This window comes from Athene cunicularia, assembly GCF_003259725.1.
Source record: "Athene cunicularia isolate RWA chromosome 2 unlocalized genomic scaffold, athCun1 chr2_part1, whole genome shotgun sequence".
NCBI lineage: Eukaryota > Metazoa > Chordata > Aves > Strigiformes > Strigidae > Athene > Athene cunicularia.
This window is the reverse complement of record NW_020799095.1, coordinates 141,061,358-141,088,548: the sequence shown is the minus strand read 5'-3', so window position 1 is coordinate 141,088,548 and position 27,191 is coordinate 141,061,358. Positions and strand designations below refer to the sequence as shown.

At 45.0% G+C, this 27,191-nt stretch overlaps 1 protein-coding gene across 3 annotated transcripts in view; it reads right to left on the bottom strand.

Moving 5' to 3' along the window:
* ZHX2 (zinc fingers and homeoboxes 2) overlaps positions 1-27,191 on the bottom strand; it is a 69,544-nt gene that overhangs the window by 21,054 nt on the left and 21,299 nt on the right. Inside the window, exon 1 of one of the 3 annotated variants that reach the window (XM_026842578.1) lies at positions 21,558-21,631. The exons of 1 other annotated variant lie outside the window; for it this stretch is intronic. The gene's annotated coding sequence lies outside the window, so the exon portion shown is untranslated. Of the gene's footprint in view, positions 1-3,073; positions 3,096-21,557; positions 21,632-27,191 lie in introns of those variants that run through there. One more of the 3 variants, XM_026842580.1, reaches the window with a different exon arrangement.

The window sequence follows — 27,191 nt, the reverse complement described above, 5'->3', positions numbered from 1 at the left end:
TGCCTTCAATAGATAATGACCTGTGGTGATCAGAGGATCCCACTGGCCCAGTATTGAGGCTTTACAGCTGTTAAAAGACACCTATCCTCACAGCTGGCCTGTGAATTTAGGCACTGCTATTAGCCCCACTGCTCAGATAGGCAAGGCATGAAGAGTGCGGACAAGGCTTTGTTAAATGGCCAAGGCAATTTACAACTTGCTGCCACCAAAACATACGGGGTAGTGACAGGGCAAAAATCATGCCTTAACCAAGGTCTTCAACAGGGCTGGAAACCACATCCACGTTTTCCATGCTACAGGCTACTGCTCCATCCTACAGTAAATTCCAGTTATCTTTCCAGCCTGCCAGCTGAAAATAGGTGCTGATACTCTTAAATTATGTCCCAGCAAATAAGCAGCAAAGTCACAAAGCCACCACAACTTGCACCAGCAGGCTCATGGGAGGAAGAAAAAAAACCTGAAGATCAAAGGTCTGAACTATCTGCCTTCCCTCAGAAATCACTCATCAGGTCAGGTGCACATGCGTAACAGAGAAGCCTGTCTGCTTCTGATGATGTCAAACCTCCCTCTGTCCTCACACAATTTAAAAGCTACCCTCCTCTGCAGCTGGAGCAAATCACATCACTAGCAAAGCTGCACCCGTTTCTCCCAGTCTTCCTTTGCTTGAACACTACAGTTCAAGAACTCTTCCCCCTTTCCAAGTTTTTTGCCTAAATTCTGGAAAAAAAATCTAGTATTTTAGGGAGGGTTCCCATGTGATGAAGACCTTTCCGTGACAACCCCATCTCATCCAAAGTCTGTGGGCACCATCACTATACTTATTCTCTTCTCTCTCTCTGGTGGCCCTGGAAGAGTTGGCCCACACCTCTTTCAGTCAAGGGCATATTTTTTCCAGCTGTTGGCAATATCACATTATTCATCCGTTCCTCGGTCAGCTCTGAGGTCAAATACTGAAAAAGTGACCCTTTAAAAGATGCTTAGCTACTCCGTTTTCTATCATCCTAATCACATGCTTTGCCCACTGGAGTTGTTTTATGACATCTGCTATACTTCTCCTGCAATTCCCACTTAGGTCACTCCTGCACATCATTTTCCCCTTATTGACTTCAAATTCTACCTCAGCACTTTGTTTTCAAAGCACAATTATCTCTCCTTCTCTTAGTAAGTGCCCAGACCTTATACCCATACAAAACACTTTGATTTAGTATAATCCTATAAATTGTGTGACAGAGACCTAACACACATTCAGCAGAAGAGGCAAAGAGACAATAAACAGGAAGTCCAGCAAGATTGTTTGAAACATCTACATGCTTTCCTTTCACTGCAGGTCACAAAACACTTTCCTCATCTTACTGGGCATTTAAGGCATCTGATCAAGACCAAAAGCCACCAACTATTGTCTGTCTTTGGAAACCAGAAGTCAACTGAAGCATCACTAATGTTCCAGGTGTCTATATCACATGAACCTCAAAATTAATAGTTGTTTGGAGCTGAAGTTGTCCACAAGATTACACTGTTCTAAATTTCTTCTGTCATCCAACAAAGACACTCCCTATCAAATATCTATTTTAAGAAAATCACCGATTATACACAGAATTTTTAAATTAAAGAAAAAAAAAAAAAGAGACAAGAAAGCCTTTCAACACTGTGCTTGCTTATGGGGAAAAGGCCTGTCTCGTCATGCAGTATGCTGAGATTTCAGGTGGGCGTGCACAATTTACTCCTATTAGGCAGGCAGACAAAAGCATTTTGCCACTGGGGATCACTGGACAGAATGAACTTCCTCTTCCTCCCCGCAGCACCCATTGCTGCTGCGACCTGTCACAGGGCAGAGCTGCTGCCCTCTGTGCACAGTAACAGCTTTGCTGTTGGGAGAATTTGGCACAGCCACAAAGGACCTTTGTTCATGCCAGAAGTTGGGCACACAGTGCAATCCTTCCCCCTTGTCACACAGAGTTGTGTTAGAACAAGCTGGATTAGAAACACTCCATGACTGCAACCCACAAACCGTTCCCCTCCCCAACGACAGATCCTTCGTTCCACATCAAGTACTGCAGGACACAGGAGACAGAAGGAAGCAGTCGCTGCTTTTTTGGGCATTAATTCCTGCAAACTCTAACCAGATTTGCAGCAAAGATGGGTCTGAGAGACTGCCAAAGCTCTGCCCTCAGTCTCTTCACAGGACTTTTGCTACCTGGATACTACAAGACCATCTGAATATAAGGTGCTCCATTTTCCAGGTCCTCAGGAGGCTAGAAACTTGGAAGATACATCTGATCTAACAACATGCGATTCCTTTGGGTCACATTTCCCCATTTGTGTTTAATCTACCAGCCTCTGTGTGTGTGTGTATATTTATTTCAGTGCAACAGCTCTGAGGCACTTCTCTGAATCCAGCCTGTCCAAATGGCCCTTACAATGAGGGTCTTTGGGCCAGAATAGAAGCCACCAGCACCCAGCAGCTCCGGGAAAGGATGCCAATGTGGGGACAGAGGGTGAGCACACCCTGACAGGATGCTGCTGGAAAAGAGTGGGATTTAGCAGGATGAAAATGTCTCTGCATTTTCACTTCACCCAGGAAATACAAAGAGGAGATGATTACTGGATCATTCACAAAAGTTCAAAAGAAGCGGTGGTTCTTTTGGAAATATGCAGTGGAAGAGGGTGAAAAGGATCTTTGGAAGTAAATGATTAAGAAAAAAATAATAATTGACATACTCATAAGTACGATCAGTCTATCACAATCCGTATCTTTGCAGACTTTTGCCACAGAGTGCGCCACAAAGAAGGACACATTTTGTTTCTTCCACTTCTCATTTTAAACATCAAGGGATGCAGAACAAACCAGTTCCTACTTCCAAAACTGAGTTTGAGCTGAACCATCCAAAACTTGGATGCTTTGGTATCTGCCTGGAACACCCCTTATGCTCCCAAACCACAAAGGGACCATGTTTCACCCAGACAGATTATTACTATGTTGAAGAATAAACTGCCAAAGAAAACAAAAACCAAAAACCAACCAAACAACAACAAAAAAAGAACTGGCAAAACCTCCCATTCATTTATTTCTTACCAGCAGAAGCGTTTGTCATCAGAACACCTTAAAGCATGACAAAGTAGTTTGGCAGTTCCCGCCTCCCGTTTCCTCCCACACATTTTAATCCGGGTGCACTCACTATTCCCTGTTTGGGACCAGAGTCATGGCAGGCATCGGCCTCTTTGTCTCCCTGGTGCCTGGATTCCCCCTGGGGCTACTTCATAGGCGTCCAGATGAACAAACTGTAACAATTGTGCTTGAGCAATACTTGAGAAATGCAGAAAAGGAGGAGAACTGCTCCTTAAAACTGTTTCTCACTGAAAAAAGTATTTGTCTAAACTGCCTCTTTTATTTATTTATTTTTTAAACAGGGTTTCTTCTCCTGTTTCAGGGAGGCCAGGACCAGGTCTGCAGCAGCACACCCAGAGTTTACGCTTGCTCCCACCGGCTCCAGCAAACCCTCCTCCTTCCTACTCTCTCCTCTGCACTGCAAAACAAGCTCCAACCAACCAGTCACTGTAATCCAGCGTGACACTAATATTCAGTATTTGTTTGCCCAAGCACATGTGCACTCCTTCCAAGGGAAGGAGGGGGAAAAAAAAAAAAAGATCCTTAATGATATAATTTCAAGAGCTGCTGATTCTGTGACCAGCTTGCATTAATTTAGTTCATCTCTTGGTTTTATAATGTTTGTGAAAATTTCTCTCTTGAAAAGAAACAACCACCAAACACCCCACCATGAACTCAGTACGATGTGGCAGCTCTTTCCATGGCAACCCACCAGCACCAAGCCTGCTTTTCTGCACAGACTTCGCTGCACAATGAAGAAGGGCAGGGAAAGAGCCTGCTGAAAAGCTCCGGCTGCCGACTTCAGCCTGGCAATCCTGCCCCCCCGGGGGAATCGAATACATTAGGGAAAGACAGCACTTCTACAGCCTCACTGCTGAAATGCATCTTGCTCCAACTGTTAACCAGCTGCTCGGTCATTTGCAGGTTAGTTGGTTTGCTTGCTTTGTAAAGCACAGTCAGTATATCTGGTTTCCTAAAGAGCATGGAACCTTTGTAGTCCCCAAAAATTATTCTCCACACCAGAAGGGAGTGGAATTAAGGCAATGGGGCCATGCTCTCAGATGGTTTCCACATTCAACAGCAGGATGCTCATAAGCTCCCTTGCTGCCTCTGACAGCCACCACTGGATGTTGCACCTGATGTTCTGCTAGGACCAACCTGACACTGCTGTGGCACCAACTAAACAAGGACCAAGCTCTCAAGCTTGTCTCTGCAACCACAGATTTTCCTCTAGAACCCCCCCCCCCCCATGCTCTTTGATGAATACTTTAGAAATTCAGCATCTCCCAGACATGTGAAAGAAACCCAAGACCTCCAGGCACATCTTTTCTTTGGCTATTCTTCAACTCAGCCATGTAGTCAAACCCTTTCTGTAACTACTTAGGATCCAAAGCTGACACACAAGCTAGCTTCCAAGGATTTACACATCATGGCCCCCCTTCCCAGCAGAATTCCCTCCCTGTCTTATCACCTGCAGGACTCTGCCTTCAGCACTATGATTACCTAGACCGGAGTGGTTCAGGGTTACTTCTCCTGAGGTTTTACATCAAAGTTTAGTTGCACAACAGTTTCCAAGGTTTAGGGAAAACCACATTTCACAGCAAGAGCTGATGCTATTATTTGAAGTTACCTAACTCCCAAATCCAAATAAGAATGAGGGAAGGGGAGAAACAGAGTCCCATCAATAAGATTGGAGATGGCAGAGACCTGAAACCACATCTCAGAGGAGCATTCATCAGTCTCTACCTCTCTCAAATCCAGCCTGGGCTTCAGACCTTTTTCCCAGCAACAGCACTGGCAAAACACACATTTATATGAAGATCTATAATTCCAGCAGAAACACGAACATTCCTGAAGCAACTCCTGCTTCAAGACTTTTGTGATATGTAGGGAACTAGATCAAGAGTTACCGCATGCTCCTCACCTGAAAGAGGAACCCAAGAAAAAAATATTTATTCTTGAATTAATTTTGGTTTTTCTCCCCAAAGTTCCTCTTCATGATTTCTTTGTCTCATGGAGCTGATCAGGTTCTCCTCCAATGCCTTTTGCCTTCTTCACCCTCACCAAAACATTCAGGGGGTGAAGCTTGGTCAGAAGAAAGGAGACAGCTGCTCACATAGCTCCTGATTCATGTGGCCTCTAGAAATGCTCCTGAGATGCAGTCCCTGTTGAAAAGGGCTGCTTCTGGCTTGGGGAGAAATTGGGCTCGATATGACCCAATGTACTCAATTCCTCTGCTATATCCTGTGGCCTCACAACAGTAAATTAACAGGTAAAGTTCAAAAGGGAGAGAAATGGAACAAACAAGAAACCCTTAAAATCTTGTCCTGCTCATGCAGGCCATGGGCCTCTCCTTTTGAAAAACTTCATTTCTAAAGCAAAGTTATCCCATGAGCAGTACTGCAAAAGGAGGAAAGACAGCCAGGGAGTGTGAAAAGGCTGCAGAGCCTGTAATGGAAAATCCTTACTCAGTCACTGAGCAGTCCTCTCATAAAACATATTAAAATAAAGCAAATATGATGAAACACAGCTCATTTGCACACAACACTGCTGAGAAATTGGATCCGGCTGCTGAAATCAGTTTCCAACCCCCCCTTCTCCAAATACTGGTGGTTCACATCATTTAACTGCATCCAAACCACCACTGGGAAAGAAGGGACGGGAGACACAAGACAGGACAGGTCACCCTGCTTCATTCATCTTCAGAGCAGGGCCAATGTCTAAATCTTCACTAGTCTCTTGTCATATGCCCAGGTTCAAATGCAGCTTCTCTAGCCATTTTCTAATGATGAAAGGTGGCACTAAATAAAAGAGTTCAAGGGCGACATCCACAGAACTTGGTCTGTTGCACGAGCAAGTGAGAAAAGAAGCCTTAATATTAGGTCTAGGAAAGCAAGTTAAAATGGGGCGCCTCTGCTTTCTTCTCATCACTCACTTTTAATTCTACATCTTACTCTTTCAAAACTGAATTTGAACAAGAATAGACAGATTTTACTCCTTTTGTGGAATAACTCAGCCTAACTGCTGAGGTCAGTGTTTTCAGACCAATGCATAAAAGCAGAAGACCCGGCTAAGGAAATTCAGTGTTGGCTGATTCATCCTTTAGAAAGGATGAAGAACAGCCATCCCACACGTCAAGTTTGTTCCTTTGAAGGCAGAACAATTTAGTGTTGGTATCAGATGGCAGGAACTGAACACACCACCACCACCACAACCCCCCCTTCCGAGAATCTTTTCAGGGCTTCAAATGCTGAACAATGGGATAGTCCCTGTGATCTGTTGAGCTTGCAGTGAACCAAAGTGAACAGTGAATAAGTGATGTGAAAAGCATCCTTCCCTGTTCACTTCTTGACATGGTGGCTTAGCACTGCTGCTCACCCCATGTCTCCTGCCCCAGATATGCAGAGAGACACTGGAGCAGCAAAGTGGGAGGAGAACGAGAAATTATTTAACCGACCAAAAAGGGCTTCAGACAGGATCCACATCTCATGTTTCAGAGGAACCAAAGCACTGCCTGAGGCTTGCTGAAACCAAACCACCATCACCACCAAGAAAAAAATCACACCAAACTATTATATGCAATCGAAAGCATACTATGAGTGAAAGAGTGGGGAAAAAAGTGAGATTTCATTGAGATCTGGAGTAAGAAATTAAGAGGGTGTTAATGAACAAAACAAAAAGGCCTTTCTTCTTGGACAACCCCATTTCAAGATGCAGGTGCATACACATGATGTATATCAAGCTATACAAAACCAGCACAGGCCTCCTCATTTCCTTAGGGTGTAAATAGCACCAGGAAAGAAACACCTTTCAATCCGGCCCTCTGTTTGCTTCTAGTCCCGACTGACTCAAAAGAAGGGCTCTCTGAAGATGCTCAGTAGCAGGTCAATCTTTCCCAGCAGGTAGGAGAGCTATAAATCAATCGCTTTTAAATGAAAACAAAAAAAAACCCTGAGGCTTGCTGGGAAGAAGTAAAATTGGGGGGAGAAAAAAAAGGTAAAGATGAAAAGCACCTGTAATCTCTTTAATGCAGCACTGAAGTTCTGAAGAGATTCACAGAAATGATAAGAAAAGGAAAGAAAGAAAAAGAAGAAAGCAGCCCACTGACACCAGCTACAGATACATTTTTTTTAACGGGCATTAGGTCAGCAGGGCATTTTCCATCTGCCCTATTTAGACCAGACCTTTGATGATGTTACACGTGTGATTTTAATACTGCATTTATCCTGTCAGGGCCACAAGTTTCTTTTGTGTATGTGTGTGCGCGTGTGCACACGGTAGCGGCAGTTTTCCTGAGTGGATGAAGTGTGACCTGTAGGCAGATGATGAAAACTGCAGGTGTTGGCTTGCACTTCGACTGGGTTTTGGGTTGCTGTCAAGGGGAAGGGGGAAGAGAAGGGATCAGGCAGCAGGAAAGGGCTACAGAGCTTGGAGAGAAGGGAAGAAGATAAATAAGAAACAAGTTTGACCTCAGCCTCCTAAAGTCCTCCTGAATTCAGCTGTAATAGTGAGCCTTGCTGCTGCTGAACCCTGCCCAGCAAGGGCACCTTCCCTTTACCAGCAGAGCCCTGGTCAGGGGCTCCAGGCTTTCTCTCCCATGCCCAATGCACAGGAGCTGCAACGTCCCCTCACTCCTGCCCAACTTGTAGCCCAACCTACAGGCATGCCCATCTCAACTCAGCACGCTGGCCAAGCCAGCAATGATAAAACACACTTACTGCTCTAGTTTTGCTGCTATTTGTATCTACACATGATGAAGATGTCCCAGGCTTCCTCCCTCAGAAAGACTACAAAAAAGATCATGAATCCACATTCTGCTTTTCTTTCAAATTCCACAGCGCTTTTCCAATCTAATTCAGTAAGGACTGTGTAAACAGACTGGAGCCTGTAAGAATTCCCAGTGAATTAGCTGCTTGTCTAACACTGTGGAAGTTAAAGAAGATTAGCTAGAAGCTGAAGTTAACATTTAAAACAGAGTAGGGACAGATAGAGCAGGTTTGGAAGCTAAGCATTGAGAAAACCCTACCTTACAACCTTAGCAATCTCTTTAAGTTTAATTGCCGCAGTTTTAGGATAGGTTACCACAATTAGATTAGATTACACTTTCTCTTAAATGTAAAATACCCCTGGAGAACAACACTGTACCAGCACTGATTTGCTATACACTTAACTGCATGCAATATGCCTAACTACACACAATGCCTTTTAGTTAAATATATCCTAGAAACTCAAAACAAGCCCAGAAACTTTTTCTGCCCATTACTTTACACACAGCAGTGGTATTACCCCAAATGGTCACTGTTTCAGGAAGCCTGAAGTCTTGAAGAACAGCTGGCAGACATGAAGAACAAAGCAGAAGATAGCCACGTATCTATGGGGAACCTCCACCAAAGGCAGCACGGGTGTAGTGATGCTACAGATGGATGGTGCATGGATTCACTTTGCCCTTAGGAACGTGAAGTTGGGGTAGGAAAAAGGCACTCCAGACCCAACAAGAAGCTTAACATTCACAAATTGATATAAAAATAACCTAGGGGTTAACAAATTCCACCAGTTTTACAAGAGGCAAGATAGAAAAGGGGGATACATTTTCAAATTTAATTTTGAATTCCCTGAGAATGATATTCCAGGAAATTACTCCATTATGTGAATATTATTACTGCATGACATTTTGGTCCCATTATCTCAGACTCTTTTTGGCACGTATGTCAGATGTGATTCACCATATGTTTAATGACATGCAACACACTGGTTCAAATATATCCTACTAACATAACAAGCCAAGAGAACCTTTATTTTCTTATGCTTCAAGTTACAACTTAACTCAGAAATGCCTCAGTCACATAATCCTCATCCAATTTTAAGATCTCCCATGTAGATTTATGGAACTTTAAACAACAAAAGAAAACCTCCTGAGACAGATAAAACTGCTTTTCATAAATTTGAGAAAGACAGGATACTGTTTAACTGTTAGCACTACAAACATCCCAATCTCAATACCTTCTCCAGCACTTTTGAGCTACTCATGTGAAGTGGTTTCTTTGTATGATTACTAGGCAGGATTTTTATAGCAAGAAGGTTTTCCCAGATCAACAGCTTTTCCTCAATCATGACTTCACTGCTACAAAACCAAATAAACCTCAATCCCTGTCTCAAAGAGTTTACATGCTATTTTCCTGCTCAAAGGGGAGTTAGGAGGATTATTAGCTGTAAATTGCTTCAAAGGTAAAAAAAAAAAGTTAAGTGCTAAATATTGCTGTCTCCATGAGTCAATACATACTCTTCAAAACTCTCTATGAACCATTTATACTATGATAAAAATAGCAATTGTGAGCAGTAAGCTAGATGCTTTACAACCGGTAGCTCAGGAACAAGACGCAACACTAAGTGTTAATGACAATAGCCCCTTGCAGGCAAATCTGTTTTAAAGTTAAACTGAACAAATTTCAAATGCAGTCAGACAAATCTTGTTTAATCCCTTCAGGCAAAAAGCTGAGTGCTTCTACCCTGCAGAGGGCAAAGAGCAAGTGGTGTCCACCAGAATGACATCAGCCTTTCTGAAGGGGGGACCACCCTCTTGGACTTTCTCTGAAACATGGCTCACCTTGGGTTGGCTGCTGCTGTGCTGAAGGGGCACAGAGCAGTTTGGCACCCAGCCTCTGCTGAAGTGGGTGTCAGATAAGGAGCAGCAGCAGAACAACAGTCACCTCCAGTAACCCACATGGGAAAGGATGCATAGGCTGGCAGTGCGCATGGATCTAGCCATGCTATCAGTCAAACTTCTGACCAAATAAGAAAAAAAATCCACCAAATTCACTCACAGGAATACAAAGGTCCCCTCTCCTCCCAAGCTTCTAATTGACTGGTATAAAATCTAGCCTTTTTAAAACAGCCACGGACTAATTTTCGGATGTGTCCAGTACCCAAATCTCCAAACAGTTTAATGGGATTCCCAGGAGTTCGGTGTCCTGGAAAAAAATGTAAGTCCTGATCATTTCATATAGGTGTCTAACACAGCACTGGTGCTTAAACCCTGGCAAATATGCCGGGTCTGTGCTGCCATCCCAGCCGATGCTCCCACCAGTGGGAAAAACCAGAGGAAGCACTAGGACACACACTGTGGTCTTCACATAATGCCCCAGTTTGTCTTGCTGAAGCAAACAGGACGGCTGGCTCTTTCACTCAGGTAGATTAGGTGGTATCTAGAAAGGAAAACACAGCTAATTATGTCAACTTGGAACATAAGTGTTTCCCCTGAGGCGACACCGAGGATTGAACCTCCTTTTAGAGATCTCAAGGCTGACTGAGGAAGAGCAGAGGTCCAGAGCAGCGTTGGACAGTGACAGCAAGATTAATCCTGCTAGAGCCTCCTGAAAAGCAAAGTGAGTTGACTGATAGCAACTGAGGTGGCTGCACAAAAGAGGGTGTTTTCTCCCCCAAAACAGACCTGCTGCTGCACAGTCATGGCAATGACACAAAACACAAGCATGCTGTAACGTCCACTGTGCCCCTGGAGCTTCACTGGGCAGACACTACACTAGGACCAGGTGAGGTCAGGGTTTGAAAGCAGCACACTTTAAGGGAGGCTTTCAATAGCCAGCAGGCAGCTGGCATGGCATCACCTCAGTGCTCAGGGTGCTGGGAAGGGGTCTTGGAAAGGGACTCTGCAATTTTCCAGCAGCTGTCATGCTATTGATGCCATACATCACTCAGAGCTCATTACACTGATGTTACCACCGCTAAATTTACAGGCATATGTTTCAGGCAGTTGCAAAAGAGGACATGACACCTGAGCCCAGTGCTCTGCCCTGCTGACATATCCCAGAGCACAGTAAGCTGACTGAGGTTTTTAGGAGCAGAAACAACGTTTTCAACACGTATATACGACTGGCCAGAGACCTGATGGGAATGGCTGTGTATTCGCTGAGAGACAAGCGACACGTTGCAGAAGCCAGGTGTCAGAAGCAGGGCCTGCGATTTGCAGGGATAATTCACCAGCTAAACCTGCTAGTTGTTTTTTTTGTTTTTTAGTATTTGCTAAGCAGGAAGCCCCAGCCACTGACAGTTCACAATAAGCTCCCTCCTGCACCAGACCCGGCACCTCTGGGCGAGGAGAGCACGGAGGGATGAGCAGAAAGAGGTGCCAGGCAGGTACGGAGCCAAGCCCCCGTGAGCCTGAAGCCAGCCAACACAATGGAATGATCACAGGGCTCCACGGCCTGCAGGCGCTGTGCTACACAGTGCTCCTAACCTAGGGATGCTGCTTGGAGATGCAGCCTAGAAACTCACCACCCTTACAAATGAGATTTTTAAGTGTTTATTCCTTTTGTAACTAGCTGATAAAACCCTCAAAGTACCTTGCTACTTGTTTTGTTACCCAAATGCTCTTTTGGAGTCACCTACCCCTCTACCAAAACCAAGAGCAGCTAAAACAGTTCCCTTCCCTGCTGTCACCACAGCAGCTGTTTGGAAGTCACCATCTCCCTCCTCTCCAGTTACCGTGTCCCTGAGTGCACGCTTGTGCATGGACCAGATACAACATGACTGCAGAGCAGTGCTGGGGCCACCTTGGGGGCTGAGCACAGGATTTTTTTTTTTCATCTGGCAGGCCTCAGGCTTAAGGACACATTGAAGCTGTTCTCTGCTCAGAAGGGAGATGTGCACCACTGTCCCCTCGTGTCTGTCTGTGCCACCACCGTGGGCACACACCCCATGGTGGGGGACACAAACCCAATCCCCAGCCTGCCCTGCCTGCTTCCTATGCTCAAAAACCCTCTCAGTGATCCCCAAAGGTGATGTATGTTACGGCAGGCTCTGGAAGCTTTTCTCCGCTTTTAACACAAAGGCGTACCTTCGATTTCACTTCACCTCCGGTGGTCAGGGCTAGTGCGAGGCTTATGTACACTATCAGGAGTTCACCCAAACAACACAATTACTCAGCCAGACTTGGCTGGAAAGAGACACTGAGATCCTCATGACGTACATGAAACACACCCTTAAGGTTTTCACAGACAGCAGAGTAAGGTGCTTTTGGATCTTCCCTTATAAGAAGTGGCACAATTTCTATAGTAACAGACCAAAACTTACTGCTGCAACACGGCAGTGCTACATATTATGCTACTGCTGCATAAGTTTCTTTCCCTTTGATAACATGCACCAAAAGGAACATGTTCATAATGAAGCAATACCTATTAAGGATGCTTCCCTTTCCCCCTGCAGGCACATAAGGGCTGCTTCTCACCTACTCACAAGTGCTTTCTCTAAGTGCCTTGGGAGTATTTTTAGAGGGGCTGATCCGGGCTCATTGAAGTCCTCTGAAATTTTGCTGCCACTCCAGCAGAAGCAAGATCAAAAAAGAAAGCTGCTTCTTCTCTGCACTCCTCCAGTATCAGAGGGACAGCCTGTCCATGGTCATTCAGTGGGCTCTTTCACTTAAGAGAAAACCATCAGAGAGCAAGGTCACATCAAGATGGAAGTCCACAGAATGCTTTACAACACAGCTAAAAAAAAAAAAAAAAGCAGTTCTTTGTATTTCTTTAGTATTTAATAATCAATATATTAGATACAATTATAAAATATGCATTTCTTAAAATATATTTATATATAGTATTAGTAACAATAAATACAAGACCATTCCCCACCCTACTGGAGCTCGAGCCTCCTCCTGTAGTAGATTCTGAGCACCGCACTTGCTTCTAGCTCTTCCTACACACACTCATGGCAGCGTTAGCCGCCCCGAGTGCTGCGGGGTTTGATTCATCTGTAGCAAGCCTGGCTGGATTTCAGAGCGCGGCAAATGCAGTTACAGTCTGGTTTGAGGCGTGCAAGCAAGAGACCGTGCTTGGAGAAGTGCAGACAGGAAACATGCCAGATTGTTTATACCTGAGTCATGACTAATGTTGACAGTGAAAACTGAGACAACTCGGGGACCACTACTGTGCTCAGTTTGTATGTGATGCTCTACCCTCACTCCACCAGCAGCAAAACTGGGACTAAGCACACATTACCCGTGCAAATGTAACAGTGAAACTATCAGTGATGCAAAGCATGTGATACCCCCCCACTGCATTTGCTGAGTTAGGAGACAGGAGCATGTCCTCCAACACAGGAGCAGGCTCACAGGTTCAAGTGTTCCTGCTTTCAGGATATCAACCTCCTGATTTCCAACAGACACCCTAGTGAGCAAGCACCCACTGAGAATACAACACTACCAAAAACTGAGAGAAGAGATAAAGGAAAGGTCTGGAACAGGTGGAGAAGGGAAGATTCAGGAAAGTTCACTGCAATTTTTGTCACTTCCAATCTCTCTCCTTTCAATTCATACAACTCTACTCAATCCCTTGATGTTTCTTGCTTACCAGGCAGACATGGAAGTAGCAGCGTACGTTTTAAATCTGCTGAGACCAGTGATCAGGAAGGCTAGCAAAGCCTGGGTTACCTTTAAATGTAGCGAGTGAGGGTTTAGGTGATGTGAAAGAGACCCTATGCTTGGCTACATGGGAATCTGGGCCAGATCACTGACTTGCAATACAAGGCAAGTGCATAGCTCCCCAACCACCATTTTGGGGAGTCCTTGTTACTGCAGCATCTCTGAGCACTTGCTTAGGAGACATGTGCCCTTTGCTCCCACACAGGGCTCTTTGCCAGCTCTGATCCACCCTTATCCTCAGGGGTGGGGAAGTTAGACCGGCCAGAGTGCATGTTGTGCCTCTCTAGACAACATGCCAGTCCCAAATTACCGTAAATTGAAAGTCTATACAGTACATTACACCTATATGGAGAGGCTGAGTAGCTGAGGCTGAGCTGGGGACCCAGCAGGTAAACTCTTTTACACCAGTCCATGTTTACAGTGGAGCTTTTATTTCCTCTTGCAAATCACATTTCAGCTTTTCCTGTAAAACTCCCACGCACATCTACTCAAACAAAAATATAGGTTCTTATCATCTTTTTTCCCCTCCTGACTAACCCGATTTCCTCCTCAGGAACTGTTTTCCCAGACAGATCTGACCATCCAGACCTGACACCCATCACAGCACTCATGGGGCATTCCCCAAATTGCTCACCGCTGAGTCTGCTCCACCGCACAGGCCTCTGGCACAGCCATCCCTCCCCAAGAGGCCACTGCCTGCCTCTGCGCCACCTCCACTCAGCGACCGTGCTCCTGACCTTCCCTGCTCTCCCATCTGCTCTACTGTCTGTATCTTGGCTATCAGCCACATCTCTCATCTGTAACCTGGGGGCATTTCTCTTACAGCCCAGCACGTAGCCCAAGTGGGATCGCTATACTGAAGCATTTTTCTCTATTTTTCAAGATTTGGATGCATGATGAAAATTCTGGGTAGAAATGTTATATCTCTGCCTTCTTACAACAGCTCCCATTTCCGCTACTTAACCCCCGACCCTACAATATTCAAAAGCATCGCTGCTCAGACCCCTGCCTATGCTAGTCACGGTCACCAAACCCTTCCCACCTCCTCCAAGGGAATGGTTCCACAGGCTCCCCTTGGTCTGGGTGATTGGTTCAAACCTCTCAGCCCCCCCTTGCCCCTCTGTGGTTGCCTGATCATGTTTGTTAACGTGGCAGTGCTTGCCTCCTCCGCACCATTGGCAATGCCAGCTTCATCCATCTGCTTGTCAGCTTCCCCCATGACAGCCACCGCCTGTCCCTCCACACTGCCCCTCCAGCGCGGCAGGACCTCCTGCCACCCCATCTGCAAAGCCCATCCTGGCTGTTGCCTTGCAAGCCTCATGGAGACCTGTAATTTGCTATGAAACCAGTCAAATTTGATTTTTGCAGTATCTTTCCGTTCCTTGCTGGTAGGAAATAAAGGTTTCCTTCCCAGACCTCTGGGGACCAGCAGATGACAGGTGGCTGCAAGCAAGCACTGCTCTGTGGTTGCCACTATCCACTCAGAGACCCTTTTCCCATCACAGCTCTCACCACATCCTGGGATCACCTTTGGACTCCTTGATGTTGCCATCAGCTAGCAGAGGAGTTTAAACAGAGATCAAAAAACTTAACATACCAAGAATTATGGGATGCAACTGGGAAGGATGCTTTAAAGAACTGCCTAACACACCCATACTGTTTGCAATATTACCGCAGCAATAATATTATAACTGTAATTCTGGTTGCAACAGCACACCTTCAGCAGAAGTATGAAGGAAAGCCTTAGTTCTCTTCCTGGCTTGACTCAAAGAGCTTAGGCAAATCTTCTGCACCTTAGTTTACGTGCCTGTGGGCTGGGTTTGCATCTCCTTCTGTAATCCTGGATGCCCACCCACAAGCAACGTGTGGTAGAGATTAGCTGCACTGCTTTGGAATGGGGACCCGACACAGGTGTGTGACCAAAACAGTGTAATGAGTGAGGACAGCTTCCAGCCTGGGACACCATTACAGACCACCTATAGAAATGGGTATAGAAGATCCCTGGTGCAGGATGGCACTACTCTTGTCGCATTTTCCCTGTATATTTTACATCTCGCGAGTGACAGACAACTCTGAGGGTTATGTCTGCGACTTACCTCAAACATTTGTCCTAAAGCAGGTTGAAACATTGCTGCAAATGCTGTAGTCTCAACTGAAGCCAGAAGTGGTCAGACTGCTACTACAGAATAACTGCTTAACTTGTAGACAGCTGGGGTGAAACACAGCTAGTCCATCTCTTTAAGTCTACCTTCCTGCATTTATAAAATGGGATAACAGCACCATCCCAGCCTCTGGGAGAGTGAGAGGCCAAGTACATCAATCTTAGGGACCTGGTCAGACACCATGGCAATACATGGAGGTACATACAGTCTCAGACTCCTCTGTGTAAGTCAAAACACTCAACAGCCTTCCCCTCCCCTCAGGAAATAAAGGTGTTACCTTCCAAATAAGGTTTCAGTACAGCATTAAGGAATGCTATGTGGATAGAGACAGTGTGCAATAACAAAGTTAATCACAGAAAATAGGGGCTGGGAGGGAATCCCATGAGACCAACACATTTATTTCATTATTATATCACGGATGACATTAAGTATCCACTGACTCCCTCAAGGCAGAATTCTTGCATAAAAAGCATCCCCATTTACCAAGCAGGATAGAACCTGCAACTGTTCTATAAATAAAGGGTATTTACAGAGAGAGCTGTTAAATATTTATTTTTCTCTGGAGACCAAGTTCTCTGTTCATTTGTCTCCGCTGCAGAATCATTTGGTATCAGGGAGCAGAGGAGCTCACCTAAAAAAAGACTAGGAACCAGTCCAGAGCCTGATCCGGACACAGTACCAGCCTCCTCTACAAGCTGGTGAGGGAAAAGCATCCAACCTGACACAGAGGGAACATGAAGCAAACAAAATGGGAATGATCTCATCCAGCAGGCAAAGGTAGAAGGAGAAATGCCAGTGACAAAGCAGCAATTAATAAATGCTATCATACCAGTCCATCCTTACAGTGCTGGCTTGGCATTATACATTAAAGAAGTGACAACCTTCAATTGCTAAGAGTAACTGCAGATTTGCATTACATTTGCTTTGTGTCTTGGGAACAAGCATACGTTTCTCACAACTAATGAACTAGTGATTTTTCTCTTCCTTTTTAAATTTTTTTTTTTTGAAAGCTGACCGTTGGGGAGGGGGAAGGAAAAAACCCAACTGAAAAAAATGTGGCTCTGAAATACACTTCACTGTTAACCCTTTGTAGTAGTAATTGTAATAGTTCTTACTCCAGCTTGCCAAAAGCTGAGTTTTAATTAAATATTAAAAAGCTATTTGTTAAAACAATGTTGCCATAGCAACTAGAGAAAGCTAAAATACCCCGGCATTTCTGACTCACAGCATATTAATCAACCACCAGCTATTATATAATGAGCACCCCCCTGCAAGCGCCCGCAGGAGCCACAGCACTGAATGCCAGAACCTGCAGCCCCTGAGCTGGGCAGCGCTCGCTGCCGGACTCTGCCCTCTGCGCGCTCGCCACCTACCCTGGCTCAGGCAGGGCTGGGTAGTTATCCAGGCTCAGCCCAGGAAACACGTGCCCAAATATTTTGGGGAAGTCATGCTGGAGCACTGGGGGTCAGTACGTCCCCGCGGGGATGTGAAGAGGGACGGCAGTGCTGGGCAAGGGGAGGTTTTGGCAAGGGGTGTGAGTATGACAGCTCCCCACGTGCCTGTCGTGGCAGCGAGGGGTTTAGGTGGCTCCTTTCCAGGGAGCCCCGACCATCTACCTCCAGTGCTTGTCCCGCAAAAGCGGTGCTCTCACCAGATCTATTTCTATAATTTTTTTTTTTTAAATTATTGGAATTATTTCTTGCAGCAGGTGCCTTCCTACCATCAGGCCAACCATGCAAAACTCCGAACGAGCGCAGATTAAACCTTGCAAGGGTAAACCAGCTCTGCCGCTCACCCAGAACAGGTTATTATGTAGAATAAAAAACCCCAACAAACCTCAAACCAAAAACACCCCCAACAAACCCCCCATAAATCTCATCCCCAACCAAGCTGAAAAAACCCTTCTGCACTCTGTATCCATGCACCGTGAGGACGGAACAGCAACCTTAGCCCTCCAGCAGTGAAATCCAGCTGACTGCTGGCTGCTGCTAGCACTCACTGCCAGCCCTTGGGAGGCTCTTCCCTGGGGACACAGCTTGTGTTAGAGGCGGTGGGACTTCTTCCATTGCCCTCATCCAGGCCGTGCCATAACCACGTGGTCTGCAACAAGGGGAATGGCGGCAGAAGAGAGTCGAGCGTTTGAGGTCCAGAGCAAGAGTGACTTGGGGGAAAAGGACTGGGAGGGAGAAGTGCAGCTGCACTGCTCAAACGGAGCTGGGGACAACCTTCCTCACCCTCATCAACTCTATTTTGTGCTTTTAACCCCCGTTCCTCTTTTTTTCCAATGGAAAATAAATACTTAACCACGTAATTATTAACCAAAAGGAATGCGATGAATATTACAGCATTTGTATGCCAGCTTCGGTTTCCTGCTGCTTTGTTTGGGTGTCACAGGCTGTGACTATGACAACCACAAGCAGTTATTGGACTGATGTCATTTGTGACATCATGCTTAATGGAAAAGAAAAAGAAGAAGAGACACTACCAAAAATAAGAAGAATGGCACAAAAGCTGCTTTCACCTCTTCAAGCACTATCAACTCCTGTCTATGGAGTAAGGTCCTGAAGGACCACCGTGACAGGGCTGCTGGCGAGCCAGGCAGCAGCAACCCTGTCCTTACCAAAGCCCAGGCAGTGCTGAGCACTTGGGAAAACCTGCCCTCTTCCCTCCCCTCAGCTGCAGGATGAACTGTGAGCTTGCAGTCACACAGAAGAAATCTCCTCATCCCTTCCCAGATGGGAACCACCAGCACGATCCAAAGCCCAAACCTGGCTTCTAGGTCTGAGATAGAGAAATGGAGACTTTTGGCTACACCTCATCTTTCCTGACTAAGTTTTTCCTATTCTCCAACCAACTTCTCCCCATCTCTATTCTTCAGTTACAGCAGTATTTCCCCCCTTTTTTAAAAATAAAATGCCATCTGTCCAATATTTCTGGACAGTCGCCTGACCGAGCACAGGGGAAGCGTGCACTGATTTCATGAGGAGTGCCCTGTTTAGAGAGGTGGCTTTTCTGGTGACAAGTGATGGTTTCGGCCTTTGAGGGCTGTCCCAGCTGGAGTCCAATCTCTCACCCCAAGTAAGAGTAAGGAGGCAGTACCACTGCTGTGTTTCGCAAAGCCATCACCCTATGTACTGCCAGTGCTCAGAGGACACGCTACTATCAAAGTATTTCTTTGCTTTGACAGAAAACGTTTGCAAATTTACTGCTCAAGCTCCAGGAAACAAAAACCCCAAACCCTGAAGCCCCCAAGTCCATTTAAATCTTATCTGGTAGAAAACAGTCCACGGCAACAAGTATCTCCTTTATAGTTACACATCCAGAATCCTTGACATAAAGTGGTTAATTTTTCCAAGTTACTTTACCTCAGGTTATTCCAACACACAAAAAGTGCTTCTCTGCGACCCCAAACCACTGCTGCATCCCACACTGCCACCTCTCGCAAGGGACAGCGCCTCCGGGAGCAGTCACAGGCAAATTTCACCTCTGGGTGCGGGGAGGAAAACAGAAAAAAGGGAAATGGCAAAGCCTCCTTTCCTCTCTCTTCATCAAATCTCTTGCTAAACACCTGATCCTGAAACATTTTGCAGGACAATACTGGAAGGGGATACAGAGAGTGGACGTACAGGAATTGAGCTCTTTCAGCTCTGGCCTCTCCCTGAGGTTCTGAGCAGGGCGCAGTTTCTTGGTCAGCATCACCACGCTGCAGTCATCTCACACTCCCCAGTTCCTCACTCAGGCTTCCGTCATGCAGCCAGAGTGCTAGGAGACAGGTAAATGGGAATTTACAGTCTCCTTTCACTGCTGAGCAACGACTACATCTTGCTGCAATAATTTCAGAGCCATCTGAGACCGTGCACGAACTATCTGGGCAGCTTCCAAGCAGCCTGCTCTTGTTTTCTCTCTCACTCTCTCAACACAGCAGTGGTATACCAGAGACACATGTGGACTGCACGTTGCCCTCAGCATCACTGCTTTGCTTTGACTTAACACCACAGACAACATTTGCATGGGACTAGTGGTCAACCTTTGGAGAGCAGGAGCAGGTTTCCTTGTTTATTCCTTTTCTGGAGACAACCACCACTGGGGTGCATTAGGACACAGATTCATGAGGATCTCAAATTTCAACACTGCCTACTTAACAGAAAACCAAGCAAACTTTGCTTTTGAGATGAGCAAAGAGCATTTCTAGCATGTGCATATACTTTGAGAGACACAGTATGTACATGTGGCATCTTTCTGCTGAATTTTCTCCACTTAAATCAGTATCTACTCTTCCCATCATCACTCCAGAGCAAACACAGCTGTAAAAATAGAGGCCAGAACCCATCCTGTGCAATGCTTTGTAAGTGACTGACAAAAAATAAACCCCACAGCTCAATTAGCAGGTCTCGTGCGACAGTTTAAACACCAAGGAGTTAGGAGAAAACATCTGTAATCCAAACGGAGAATATGAACTATAGACCTTACTGAGGGAGGATCAATACAAAACATCATCATAATTTCACACCCCTTTTCTCCCAGTAACATTCATTGCCAGCATCTTTCACAAAAGGCTGAAAGTTGGATTCCCTATACAGATTTCTGCTTACCAGTTTCTGAATGCTTGTTAGATATTTATCAAGGAATTTTTACCATATCTTTACAGAACACCAATGGACTCAGTCTCTCCTGTTAACAAAACATAGCCCTTTCTTTTTTTCAGGCTGATTTCGATTTGGGATTTTAATCTGCTCTAGCCCAAATAGATTTGTGTTGCTGTAGCAGAAAACAGGCTGTAAGCCACTGAAATAAAAATGGAAACAAAACTCTGCTGATTTCCAAGTAACCACAGATTTCCATCACCATAGAACAGGGTAAAAATGGGACAGGAGTTGGGCTGATTTTAACAACCTCAAAAAAACCCCTTATTCAACCCCTCTACTAAGAAAATTTACTTTCAGAAAACCAGTGAAGCCCAGAAGAATGGCATCCAGACCCCCAATCCAAATTTTAGCCCTGCTATCCAGCCTTACCCCAGGCCAGAGGAGCTGCCCCAGGAATCCATGCTACAGAAGGCACACAGCAAGAACTCTAAGCAGGGCTTGCAGAGGTCAGTCTAGTGCAGCCCTGACTGGTCCACCTGGAGAGCTGGCAAATCAACCACAGCTGCTGGGAAATCACAGCCCAGACCCTTTAGCAATGCACAGGAAAAGGCCATAGTGTAGCTGCTCCTTAAAAATTATCTTTTTATATGTATATATATGTAAAAGAACTTCTGGCTGAGCTGCTTTGGAGCAAGGGAGGGAGTTAAACATGCAGGTTTTCCTGTGGTGTAGAAGTTCCAACAAAGTTATTTTATCATGAGGGAAAAGCTGAATATTGGGATAGGTTTATGTTTTGATGACAGGGATAGTGTGCTGTGTACACACACAAACAACCTCACGGTCAATCTGTGCTCTTCTCCCTTTTCAAAAGACACTTTTTTATCCTTGGAAGCCTTCCCCTCAACTCTCCAGCAACATTTTGTCTTTCAATAGCTGGTAAAGCTTGGAAACAAACAAGCTTCAGATGGTGCTAATGGTCCATTCTGCTGACCATATTCTCAGTTAAATGCACTCATGTGGTTCATATCTGCAGTGAGATAATTATTCAGCCTATGTGGCAATACAATGCTGACTTTATTTTGTGGGTGGGCAAAGAGGTGCCAAAGGCACATAACTGATTCCAAAAGACTGGATTTGCTTGTTGTAAACATTTCTTAAAAGCGTCTTTTAAAAATAAAATAATATAAAAGTCTTCCTTCTGTTTGACCAAGCTTGGGTTTCTCATTTAAAGGAAAATAAAGGGGAAAAAAAAAAAAAAAAAAGCAGCTACTCACAGGACTGTATTTCTTACATCCTGGGAACCTCAGTACTTATACCTCTCTCAAGGTGAGCAGAACTTCTGATACCTACAAAAGAGGGGAAAGCTATGTAAGTCATGGGGAAAAAAAAAAAGAGGAGGCCACAATAGCAGCCACCCTTCCACTCTGACTAGAAGTTTAGTTTTTTTGCCAGCACCTGGGAATGCCAACTGACAGGAATTGCAGCAATTCCCTTTACTACTGACCACCACCGACAGAAACAGAATTTGAAAGATTTGGTCCTCCAGCCCTGTTACAGTAACATGATGAACCTTGAGAACCTCTTGGGGAAAAAAAAACCCAAACATTTTTAGGCCAAGCAGACAGTGGAGAGCACTCACACACTGATGTTTTAAGATATTGCTGCTGTGGTTCGAATTGGAAATACCCACAAAACATCTGCTACAGCAGGCACATACCAGAACAAGCTCTGTTTGGTATTGGGAACTTTGACAAAATGCCATAAAAATTGCCTTTCTCCTCCTTAAAGTGACTCACCTGCTGTGTCTCAAAGCTAAAGTTGTCTTTCCTCATTTTTGCCTTTTTTTTCCCCCTAAAGGAATGGGAGAGGAAGGTTTAGCTTCAGCAGCTGCAACAGCAGAACTGATATAAAAAACTTTCCCTTTGGCAGTGGCTGTATACACACCTGAGAGACACTGTGCCTGCTGGTCTGCAAAGAATAGGTAAAGAGAAAATAAATGGTCATGGGACTGCTATGAGTAAAAGAAATACATGCAGCAAAACACCCTGCTAGTCCCTCAAGAAAAGAGGAAGAAGCTTATCAATTGCTTCAGCAGCACCAAGAGCACAACCTGCATTTTCAGCCCAAGCTAAAGTATTTGAGTTCGAAACTTCAGGCTCTTGTTATCTGGCCACAGGAAGGTCAGCTGGCAAACCTGAAAGAAATCACTCGGGGTCTTTTGCTCCTTCCCAGAAGCTTAGGAAGGTATTTTTTTGGCTCTTTTCAAAGGAAGATATGACTTGATTTCCTGAAAGAGTATCATGGCTACTGGATGAGCTGGGAGGCCAGGAGCTGTTATACAACCAAACCATTTTTAGGGGCTTAGAATAGAAAAAGCTGCATGTTTATTCATAGATAAAAGGGAAGCTGCTTCCCGCTTTGCTCTGTCTCAGAGTAAGGCAAAAAAATGCTAGTTTCACTGAATTGTAAAAGAGAAATAAACATACGGGATAGCTGCAGATTTTGTGCTATTTACACCTCCACCCCTTTTTGGACTCAGTAGGCCACCTTCTGCTGCCCTTCCTCCCTCTTTTGGGTCAAATCCTCCATTCTCCCACTGTAGGCTGCAAGTCTGGGGCCAAACTGTTTTTGTATTTAATGGCCTTAGTCCAGTTATCTTATACTGAAACCACTATCTGAAATCCTGCCTTTTCAGTGCTGTGTCCAACATGCGAAAGTGACCCTACATCTTGCCAACAGGACCAAAACCACCCTTATGAATAAAGCACTTTTAAGAACAACAAAATTGCCTATAGTGCAACACAGTCCTGTCTTTCCCCTGATCTCTAACCTCTGCTTAGAAAGTTAATTAAAATAAATACATATGTATGGTGCTGTCACTTCTTAGGACTGTATAATGAGCCTCACAATTTTTGGTGCTTTTCCTAAAGACCCAGCTGGTGAAGTTTCTGTGAGGATCCCTGCTTTCAGAAACATAAAACAGGAATAAATCTCCAGGGTTATTAAATCCAGTCCCTTGCTGTTGTATTTGTACCACACAATCCTCTTCAGAAAGTATGCAAAAAGTTTCTACTGCTTGTGGCTATGAGAATGTGATTTGGGTTTAACATAAGAGCTCAGAAACAAGTTGGTAATGTATGTATATACATATATATACATGCATATTTCAGATCTTTTAAACAATTTCATGGTTGTGGGAGATCTGCTACTGCTTTTGAAAGCCTGAAGTTAGAGAAATGAAGGAGCTGCAACCACATTTCATACAGAAATATCAATTTTTTTGCACCAGGTTACTGTTTATTGCAGGCTAGCTGAAGGCAGGGGAAGCAACTCCTTGGCATGAAAGCATCACTTCCCTGAAATGCATCACAGCTCTGGGATCAGGTGAATTCAGACCCCATCTCCCACTCCACAGGAGGGCATACATGCAGTATTGTCCTCACCTACATGAGCCATGCCACATAAACACCTGCACAGACACAGACAAGAGCCAGGGAGATCTGTATTGCCTGGCTCCAGCGCAGTGTCCCAGTGAGTACACGTATGAAACAGGTGATGGTGGTTTATGAGTTACCACACACTGCCTGGTTCACAGGAATTGCCTGTGTGTGTACATAGCCCACAGCACGCAGAGGGTAACTCCAGCTCCCCCAGCCATCCTCATTCTCTGCACACCGAGCGGGAGACTCAGCCACTAGCTGCTTCATTATTCTAGATGCTTTCCAAAAAAAGAGTAACATTTCATGGCAAAACAAAACAAAATAAACAAAAAGATTTTAAAAATACTTTTTAAAAGTATGTAACTTGATAAACACCAGCACACTGTACGGTTTCTGCAACCTAATGACCTGAAAATGGGATTAGTTTGCTTTGTTTGCCATGACATTTCTCACAAAAAACAGATTGTTGAGATATCTTTAGTGAGCTAAAATTTAAAACCTTGAGCTGCTGGTAGGGCAGGGAAGAGAAATAACAGTACTTTTTAGATGCTTGACAGAAAAGTTCCTTTGAGACTCTCTCAACCTACAGAAATGATCCATTTTTCAAAAGAACATTTTACAGAGAGAAATGGAGTTGGGAGCCCTGCAAGCACTTGCTTTCCCCAGCTGCACTCAAGATGAAGAAAAATAAACCCCAACCTCTTTTCCTGAATGATGTCAACTTGGTGGTTTAAACCCTGCGGCCAGACAAAAGCACTGCCATGGAGCAGATCGTGCCAACCCTCCGCAGCCCCACGAGGCTTTGGTGCTTCCCCCCCCGGCACTGCTGAAGACCCATCTCCATGGCCTGCCTGCCCCAACACCCAAAAACTGGTGGCACAGGCAATAGGTCAGGGCAAACTTTCTTCATCAAACTAATAATCCCCAGGATGCTGCTTTCTTCTGCTGCTGGCTCTGAGGCAGGAATATGACGGGGCTGCGGTGCAGGCTGGGGCACAGAGCCGCCTGCCATGTGCCACTCCTCAGACCCTGGCATTTCTATCATACTAGGCATTTATTAACTTTTCAGTCTATCTTACACCTAGATTTCCCTAAAAACTACCATGATCAAAATTACCATCTTAGCAATCTGAATTACTACTAACACTAGACTAGAAATGCTTTCTATCGAATTAAATATGCACAGCTGTGTCGGAAATGGGGGGTTTGCAGCCTGTAGATTGCAGACTGTTATTACAGCATGATTAGCAGATACAAATGTTCCTGAAAGTCGTCTGTCTCCACATGCTGAAAATCCAAGTTATCATGACGGATCCCGAGTGCCCCAACCACTCCCGGCTGCTGGTCTGGTCCTCATTAAACATTCACCAAACCTCGCAGACTTCAGCACAAGGGAGTAATGTGCTCATGAGCATCCTTCACTTCAAGACCTTTTTATAAAGCTAATAAAATTAACCCATCCCTGTCCCCATCCCTAAGACAAATGCATAAAACAAAATCCAGAGTTTCCATCAAATACCTAAATATGCAGTGAAAAAGCCATTAAAAAATCCTGGAGTACTCTGAGGTCTCTGTGTAAGCGCACACACAGAGTGCAGATGGTGATGCTCAGAGAGGCCAGGGGATATCCCCCACACCTCTTCATCCTCAGTGGTCTTACCCCTACCCCACTCAGCACTCAGCTGCCTTTCTCCAGCCTTTTGAACAAAGCTGAAACAGAGATGGACATTTCCACCCCACAGCTGCTGCTGCCGGCAGCCCTGGCGCTCCCTGGGAAAACCACTGGCACTGACCCGGAAAAAATAGAGTAGGAGGCTCCTGCCAAGGGTTGTCTTCTCCACCTCAGCAGTGTGACAGCCACTTGCATGAGGTCTTAATCCACACTGCACCACTGCAGGTACATGTGAGCAGAGGCTCTTCCAGCGAGTCACTCCAAGACCGCAGCGTGCTGCAGCTCTCCAGCCTTTGCTTCCCCCCAGGAAAACTTATATAAACTTCTATAAAAAAAAGGAATGGACCAAACCTCTCTTTGCAATGCTTTCTTAATGCTACCTGCTGCTTTGGGAAATATTCAGAAGCAAAAAATAAGCAAAGAGCACATAACAGCAAAATAAAGAGTAAGTAAGAGCAAAAACCAAATAAGCTGTCTTGATAAAAAAAAAAAAAAAAAAAAGGAAAAAAGTTTAATAGGTTTAGGCAGATTTTCACTGTTACTGCAGCACTGCCATAGAAACTATTCCCCCTCAGAGCTTTAGAATACTTCAGAAAACATGCTCCCTGTCAGGATGAAACTGATCTTATATCCCTTTGCCAGGGAGAAGCGTGAGAGTGACAGTCTGCGGCAGCAGGCAGCCAAGCCAGGCAGCCCAGGCAGCCACTGGGGCCACCTTCACCCAGCTGCTGCTCCCAGGGGACTGCTCCGGGCTGAGATGTGCCTGTCTATAATTTTGTCTGAAGCTGGTAAGAAGACATGGTTTAGCTGATGGTAGCAGCCGTGGTTGGCTGCAAGGTGAGGCAGGGGCTGGCAAGGGTCCTGGCCTGGCTTCCCTGGCACTGGACAGACAGACGGACAGTGACTCTGTCACTTCTCATCTCAGCCACTTTCTTAAAAAATATTCAAACAAACAACAACATTAACCCCCACGGTCCCAGTGCAGGGGGATGATGCCCCACATCTCTGCAGAGGTCATACAGCCTTTCTACACCTCACCCTCTGTTGTTAAGTCTGATTCACTGGGAACCACAGCACTGAACCAAAATGAAAGAGAATGGGAAAGCACTGCTCAAAGCATATTATATTTACTTTTCAACACATTCCCCAGCTGTGGATGTCAGCATAGTGAAAGGTATATTACTTTCTTTCCTATCTCCTTAACTGTTCCTAGCTTCCTTCAACAAATCAAAGTGTTTTCTTGAAGGGTGAGAAATCTCAGTCTCATACACAATTTTAAATTTGCAGCAAGGCCTTAAAGCAAGAGAATGTTTAATCTCATAAGAAAATTCAACCAGAGAGAGCACAATGTCCTGTAGGGTTCTGGCCAACAGCACGTTCATAACCAAATTATTTGGCTTTTAGTAGAATTAAACTACTTCACATTATTTCTCTTACACCCTGCATTTCAGACTGTCATCCTCTGGTTAGTTACCTACCTGCCCATTGTAATAAAAGTGTTGGAAAACAGTCTCAGACCCTCCTCTGCCAGAACCATGATTGATAATTGTTTTTTAAACACAGCAGTTGCTCCAGTAGCACTGTTGTAGGATGCTTCTGCTGCCCAACACACATACAGCAGTAACTTTTATTTTTAAACAACCAAGATGCAGACTGTTTATCTGCATTTTCAACACCATGGGATGTCCAGTCATAGAAGCACAGAATCATTTATGTTGGAAAAGACCTTCAAGATCATCGAGTCCAACCGTTAACCTAACAATGGCAAGCCCACCACTAAACCAGGTCTCTAAGCA